We start from the raw sequence: 8668 nt of genomic DNA on the forward strand, positions 1-8668 counted from the left end.
TACAACCGCAACTTTTTGCTTTACGTTATAGGCAAATGCGGTATTTTCTGTCTTCAAATAAAGAGTAAGTTTATAGTGGATTGATTGGGGTTTGTCCTGCATACATGTTAATGTATAAAATCAAAACTTTTAATTCAGTGTAAGTGCTTCACTGGCAGGCTATGTACTTGTGTTTGTTTATCGTCTGCTTTGTTTATAATGCAAAATTTCCAGATGCGGGGTCTTCTTTCTTTCTTTTTTTTTGTATGAAGAAAAGAAAAAACAAACGGCTGAAATACACAGAAAGAGAAACCTGAGCGACAGTAGACTGCTATTATTTAGAAAACTTCAGAATATATATATATATATATATATATATATATATATATATATATATATATATATAGTCTTTTTTTTTTCAAAAATGTTACCTCGTAATTTTTGACCTGAGTTTCAAATAAGTAGAATTCGATTCGCCATTATTTCCATCTTCATATTATGTTTTTGAGATTCTGAGATGTGAAAGTAAACGAGTTCAGTAAATTGATGGACAGATGATGTGTGGTATTGAGTTTTGTTCCTTGCACTTTTGGAATATCTATCTATCTATCTATCTATCTATCTATCTATCTATCTATCTATCTATCTATCTATCTATCTATCTATCTATCTATCTATCTATCTATCTATCTATCTATCTAATGTAGCAAGAATAAACGTTGCATTTCCTAGAGCATTGTTTTTAATCTTTCTGTTTAGGCTGTAGCTAGAAGCAATGAGGTTTATTTTCTTGTAATAATGTTTTTATCAATATACAAAAGAGTAGAATGCTTTATGGCAACCTTATTTTCTACTTTTCATCGTCAGCAAATGGACCCCCCCCACCCTGTATTTTTTCTTATAATCTGAACTGGTGATGCCATAATAGTGTAAAAGGGTGGGCGTTGATATCATAAAGCTCAAAAGAAAGAGTTATTTGAGTGAGTTATTACATGTCGTATGTTATGCGCATGCTGCTTTAAATACAGTAAATAGTTTAACGGTGTAATCAGTGTGTATAGGGACAATAAGGTATATTGTGCAAACATGTATTTTTAAATTTTAAACTTAAAACAATATAACTCATCTGTTACTACGTTATCAGCAATCAAGTGATGATTTACTGTCTCTAAGTTGTATTCTTACCGGTATAATATTTTGTTTTACTTTCTTAACCTGTAAGATGCAAAATCGAATCTGAAATGCTGCTCAGAACAAAGTGGAAGTTTTATGCATACGTACTTTAATGTGATCACACACATTTGTTTCTTAGTTGGTTTCAAATGTGGTGCGATATGAAACACATTTCATTTGTGTTTTATATGAAACAATTACAGTTTGACAGACACTTTCACCAGCAGCAATCTGTCTGGTTTGCAAATCGCGACGAGATCAATTAGGCCGAAGACTGTTTATACGCGTTAGGCAGCGATTCTCTTTAAACTATTCTTTATGCTGTAGAAAATGAACATGTTTTGAATGCTCACCTTCTTGCGGTGCAGGTGCTTAAAACAGACCCCCTCCCCACACCCCCAATCCCTAACAAAAAAGAAGGGGACGGAGAGGGGGGGGAGAGAGAGAGAGAGAAATAGAGAGAGGGAAGGGAGAGAGAGAGAGAGAGAGAGAGCGGAGGAAGAAGATGAAGAAAAAGAAGAAGAAGAAGAACACGAACAAGAAATCAGGGGGATGTCTCTGGAACTGCCTCGCATTTTCCCCTTCCCCTTACCTCTGCTGCATTTTGCATCAGCTATCTAGGTCATTAGCATTTTAGCGTATGCAAGACTTGACAAAGCTGATGAGAAGCCAGATGGGCCCGCTCCTATTTTTTGCACCGCTTGGGAGTTGAGCAAAAGGACTGACTGCAGTAAGCCAGGATTTTTTTTTAAAACCATCACCAAGGCCCGTCACTGCACCACCACCAGAACTGCGCCCGCAGAAACTCCAAAGGAAATTAAGCAGGCAGGATGTGCGAGGGCTCTCCACAGACAATAGGTAACGTACAATAAAATGGATCGCCTGGGTGCTTTTTTTATTTTGTGTATTTTCCTTTACAAATATATATTTTCCTCCAGATTTCGGGACGGATTTTTATGCCACATTTGCAAAACAATCATATGGCTGAGGAACACCAAGCGGAGGAGGTAGACATTTTTGGTGCAAGATCGCGTGAAAAGAAAGCTGCAGCCCCAGTATCTTCAGCAATGCGGCTGCACGCTAGATAGCTGCTGCTGTTGCTGCTGCTGCAGCAGATGAGGAGGATGATTTCAGGGTTTTTATTGGAAAAATGATTCTGCATCCGACGAAAAACGAAGCGGCCTGTCTCTCTTCGTGTTCACAGCGGACCTTGATTTAAATGTCCATACAATTAAGGCACGCGGTGAATGCCAAGAGAGCGGCCAAAGAGCATCCCAGAGCAAAAAAGGGTACGTGTTGATCGAGCACAGGGATTGCATTTATTGTCTAGTCATGAAAAAATACACGAGTATTAAATGTACCTGATCTGGATATAGTTGGTAATGGGGATCATAGCTGCGTGATGTGCAAACACATTCTCAATTATTCATAATGGTTGTAAAGTAATGCATATTTATTTATGCATGTGCGTACAAGCCATGGGTTGTGCATATGTCTGTGTGTGTATGCGTGTAAATATTTGAGTGAAGTGGTATGGAATCGCAACTTTACCATCCAGTGTATTGATTATGTTGCCGTATATACTGTGAACATATGTTATGTTCTATATATGTTCTGTTTTCCCATACATGTTGTCTGAGGTCATGTCATCAGTATAAGTCAAATTAAGAAAGCTCAGTATATGACAAATACAATTGTTCTGTCTCTAGTACACATACTAGGTGCATTAACTGAAGAAACTATTCGTCATAAATAATGTTTCTGGTAAGTTGTAGACAAATTATGTTAAAATGAAATAGAATAAAATAGACATCAGTTATTGCCAGTGCATCCGGGAATTCAGCTATATATTAAAAAAATATTTATGCTTTAATAGTCTTACGTAATATTTTAAAAGTATGTATTAGATTGCCATACAGAAAAAAATAATATGTTGGAGCTTTGGATGAGTGTTAGGATGGATGAGTGTTGGTACTGGGAAAGGGGGTGGGGAAGGGGGTGGGGGTCTGATATTTCTGATTTCCTGGTTCGAGTCCGTGGAGTCTAAAGTGACCAAAAAATATGAGGACTATGCCAAGTGTTTTTTAAGAAAAAAAAATCCGACGTGTATATATAAAGAGGTAAATTAATGTTTATGGTTTTGGTTAGTTATAGAAAATTAATTAATGTGATATAATTAAGACGGAATGTTTTATTAGCATTTGTAACAATTTTACATTGTTAAAGCTAAAGCAGAACTTCAGGTACACACATATTTTACAAAAGATGTAAGCGGATAAAGAAAAGGGAAGGGCTGGACCTTTGTGAAAACTAACCTTAAAATTTCTAAAGTCGCGTATGGTGAAGGTAATGACCACGACATTGCACGCAAGCACCACTCCCATCCCCCAAAAGCCAGATCTTTGTCAGTGATTGATGCGTGATTATATTTTTATATTACAGACCGCATTTAAATCACTAGACAATACCCCCCATCCCACCCCCAAAGCCGAGATTTTAATTGGATGTAAATAGCATCAGCTTTTGCGACAGAATGAAACCTTAGGGGAAGCGCATTTCTGTGTTAATTGTCAGCATTATTGATGAATACGGTGCACTCGATACGTTAGTTGCGTACAATGAGAAAGGTGATTTTCAAACGTTTGGTAGGAGTTCATGTAGCGTCCGCGAGCCGAGCCTCCTCCTCCTCCTCCTCTTCCTCCTCCTCCTCCATCTATAAGGGCGTGCACTCCACTCCGGTGCTAAGAATTTCGTTCAGAGGCTTCCCGTTACACGTGAAGAGTCAAATAAGCCATCTCGTGCAGGGGCCTACCGGCAGTGACCGTCTCTGTGAAGAACACGCCTGTTGTTCGCCCCGCAACACCTTAATGTACGCACTCGGCTTGACCTGCAGACCCTCTGTAATGGCCAGTCAGTTTAGCATCTCTTATTATGGCGCACTCGGGCCTTAGCCGTCTCAAGGACAACGCTTTGAAGTTCGTTCGTCTCAGTTCAAAGGATGGGAATGAACACGCTGTTTGTACGGGTTAAGAATTTTATTTAAAGCGGGGATTTTTTTTTAATATCCCATCGGGTTGAAATGAGAAAATAACAAAAAACGATTTCTCCGTTAAAGTCTTTAGCCTTCAGGAAATCAGCCTAATTATTTATTTTCAAAAATATCCAATACATTCTCACTTTAATGGTCAATCATTCTTTTATGTAACAATAATATTTCAGTGACAGAAATAAATATTACACATTTAAACAATACATGTTAACAGCATTGTTGTTTTTCTTCTCAATTTCAATAAGTGCTCAATACTCGAGCTATTATTATTTACTGCAGCACAGTGTCACTTGCAAACACACCGAATAACATTTATTTTGCAACTGCAATATCACAGATCTTAATTTCCACATACAATTTATAAGCGGTAGGCTTGTGTAGTCTACAGTACATTAAAATACCACTTGCACCTTAAAAGTCCGACATTTGTATGGCTGTTAGACTAACTCATCTGGGTAGTTAATACTGCGATATAATCAAACAACGTAACCGTCTTCGAACCAATTAAAAAGACATAAAAAGTATTTAAAAAGCACAGATAAACGAAAAACGAAGTAAAAATGTTAAAAGGTCGTGACATTTATTTACGAGTTAACTGTGACAGGCAGACAGAGACCTTAAAGTGTTAGTGACATAGCAGGATTGAGATTATATATAATTTGGGCACCGATTAGTTTGCACAAACACCGCGGAGGTCACTTAGGAACAAATATTACAGCAAAACGTGTTCGTTATTTTAAAAGAGAGTTGACCGTGTAATTAAGAGATAATTATTAGCTTTGGCTACATGAAATAAAAATGGTGCTTTTGAATGATTCACAATAAAAACGTGTAAATTGAACACCGCTACTAAAATTTAATGAACCTGTGTGCCGTGTTCAAAGTGAGAAAGTCTCCATTTAGCTTGTTTGTATTCAGTCTTCTCAAAGCACTGCATATTAAAACAAATCACCATAAAGCAGTGGTGCATATTTCAAATGGAGTCCTGCACCTTAAATAGAGCAGCTTTTCACTTTCTTAATTTCAGTTTATATAATGGCATTTCAGGTTATAATGATAGAACACCAACTAGTGCATGCTTTGGTCCATGCGCAACATAAATTAAGAAACATTTGTATTGTTAGAATGAAATGACACCATTAGTAGTATGAAAAAAGCGAATTTGTACTGCGGTAACACATTCAAAATGATAAACATGTCTGTATGTTAAAACAGTTCTATTACAATGAACACGTACTACCTGTGAATGTTACGAAATGTGATTACATTATTTATTAAAAATCGAATCTTTCTTCAAAAACACTGAAACAAATTCGCGTCTCGCTTGTGTCACAAGCATCTATCTATCTATCTATCTATCTATCTATCTATCTATCTATCTATCTATCTATCTATCTATCTATCTATCTATCTAGCATCGATTTTTTTTTCAAAATGCTGTGTACAGTTTTCTTTTATTGTCTTTGTTTAAAATTTTAAAACTATCATATATAAAGTCATTATTATGTTTATGTCTGTCTGACTGTTTTGTCACGCGACGTTTGCCCCGTAGAAAAGAGGATATTGAAAAAGGTTTAGTGTCACATCAAAATTGCATATGTGACATTAACAAAAAAGAATTCTACAGTTAGAGCAACTAATTTATTACACAAAACCAAAAAATGCACTCTTGCCCTATTTATAATTCCGTAAAAAAAACTTGTCGACGTTTAATATATTAATTACTTGTTCTTCCTAGCTGAGATGTAACGCTTAAACGTCACGAGTTAAAATGTAATGATAGCGGCATCAGGATAAGCAGGTCCGAAAAAGGACGGGATGCGTGACAGAGTAGCAAACAGAGCAAATCTATAGGGCACAGAGCACTGACTGCTAATTCATTTGCTCATTGATTGGGATTTGCGATTCTACTTATGCGGTGTTTTTGATTATATGCCTTTAAACCTTTCTTTCTTGTTTAATAAGTACAGTGTGTTAAAATCGAACGAAGCCCACTCATGTTGTACGGCGAGACGAGACCTTCAGTAGGATACCACGACGGAGCAGTGGGCTACGTCACTCACGTTCGCAGTATCGGTATGTGCGCGCATACACAGACCAGGAGCTTCTCTTACCAGTAATGAGGAGGAATGCTCGGCCATACACAAGCACAGCAGAAACAAAAAGCGTATAATTTAACCGTCATTACATATATAAAAGGCCACATCAAATTGAAAATCATTTTGGCAACATTTTAAGAATCTTAATTTAATTCGGATAGTACGATTTTTTTAAACAAGCCTTGTAAATTGCGTTATAATTCGAAAAGGTGCAAGTGTCCGACAAGAAGCTAACGTGCCTCGGTTTACCGTAATGCAGAATCCGCGGAGCTAAACTTCACGTCCAACAGAGCGAGTGCAGATGAACAGGAACGAGGGGTACAGAAGCTCCAGTACACACTAACCCGTGTAACGTGACACACTCGGCACGGACGTATTCGCCATTTAAAACATTTCTTATGTAACCTGGTTCTTTATTTACATCCGCCTATCAATTTTCTTAGCTATACAGTAACTGTAATTATTTTGACATTGATTTCATGTTAAACTCCGTAGTTCCAGATATACCGTAAATGTGCGCCATGGGTGCTCAGTTTAGTTTTTTTGTTATAAATCTAATTTGTTCTAAATTTACTTTTTTATTCTGATCAAATAATTTACACCTTTTATCTAACTTAACCCACAATCACTATAACAGCGCAAACTTCATTGTGTTAAGAACTTTTAAAAACACCAAATTCTTTGCACTTAGAGTGTCGTTTTTGTTTGTTACAAGTAAACACGGAAATCAAACCATTAGTCTGAAAAATTATTAAAATCAGGATGCATAAATTATTCATTTTTAATGTAATTGATTTACAATGCCATTAGCTGCATTATCTTTTTGTGAAATAAAACCATTTGAAAAATACGAATGAGGAATTCACAAACATCTGTTTCATCACAGTAATGAATAATGAAGTTTACCCTTTTGCTGGAATTCCAGATCTGTATATTGAGGATGTAATTCTTATTCTGTTAGTATGACATCTTTTTATTTACACAAACACTTTAGTAATGCATTCATATTTTATTCCTGTAGGTTGAAAAAAAAAAATCATCCCATACATTTTTCAACGTAAGCCCCTACAAATTCAACATAATTATTCAGTTTCTGTCAGATAGACTTAACATTTCTTCAAATGCTCTTTTATTTCACATCAACGTTCAAATTTAAAACTGCATCGTTTTGTCATTTTGCATCACCCCTTGGCTGTTTGCATCCGAGATGGCGCAAGATGCTTTAAAGCCTTGGGATGCGGGTTTAAATCCCAGCAGCCAGTGACTTTGTGACCTTAGCCAAGTCATTAACCTCCCTTTGCCACAGTCCCGCACCAGCTGTGCAAATGGTTAACAGAATGAGCCCCCTGGAGAAACGAGATGTTGCATCTCTGATGAGCTGTGTAATGAAAATTAAACTCGGTAATATGCATAAATTGTCTTATGTGGTGTATTTTATCAACATAGCAGAAATTAAAGGCAGAGAACACTCAGGTTTGCTGTTAAAATGCAGGCCACTTTTGTCTGTAGAATAAAATCAATCTGTTTATTCTGTTTTTGTACAACATCGTACTCGCAATGGATTATCCACGATGGAAACCACCCCAACAGACATTTGTTAGTAACTAAAGGAGTTCGAGGCCATCGACTGGTCCAACTCATGGTGTGCACACCTTTTGCAAAAAGTGAAGCTGCAACACATTCAGAAGAGACCAACCTTTTATAACATCGCAGATTTCTTTATTTTCCTTTTCTGGGATTTAGTTGGAAGTCATCATAATGAGTATAAAGAAAACTGTTTTGCAGATTACTGGCTTCAATTTATGTTCATGTCGTGATGCGTCCTGTAACAAGAATTTCTATGTAATTATGTGATGAAGCTACTACTACTACATACTGTATACTGAACATTAAACATATTAAATACAAGAATATGAAACTGAACACACAAATATGAGTCACAAAACCTCTTAAAATTTTAACATAAAAGCACATAGATTTTTGTATTTTGTGTACTTTTTGTATAATGAATTTATTAAGTATTCTTGTTTATTTCTACCAAGTTTCATAAAGATATTTCATGTATCAGAATATCAGTATATGTTTAGGGACTTAATTGTTATTACTGTAAATAATTAATTTAATGGTTTTATAATTCTTTTTTTAAGGCAGCATACCTAAAAAAATATTTAAATGTGTGTATCATATGCTTTACTTGCTGTTTGTTCAGTGTTACTCTGTACAATAAAGTAACTTGACTGCCATAATAAACTCTTTAATTTTTGACTCGTCAATGTGTTTTATCATCTAAAGATAGGTGACTGTCTGGGATGAATTTTGACAAACTTTATCTTCCATCTGCCAAACTACACAATGTCAGGAGGAATTC

General features: G+C 36.1%; 1 long non-coding RNA gene across 1 annotated transcript; it reads left to right on the forward strand.

The window, feature by feature from the left end:
* The first annotated feature begins 1409 nt into the window (after window positions 1-1409).
* Window positions 1410-7499, forward strand: LOC127527302 (uncharacterized). The gene is made up of 2 exons (XR_007934604.1): window positions 1410-2010; window positions 2091-7499. It is a non-coding gene; the product is annotated as an uncharacterized LOC127527302 (long non-coding RNA).
* The last annotated feature ends 1169 nt before the right edge of the window (window positions 7500-8668 follow it).

This window comes from Erpetoichthys calabaricus, chromosome 3 (genome assembly GCF_900747795.2).
Source record: "Erpetoichthys calabaricus chromosome 3, fErpCal1.3, whole genome shotgun sequence".
NCBI classification, from domain to species: Eukaryota; Metazoa; Chordata; class Cladistia; order Polypteriformes; family Polypteridae; genus Erpetoichthys; species Erpetoichthys calabaricus.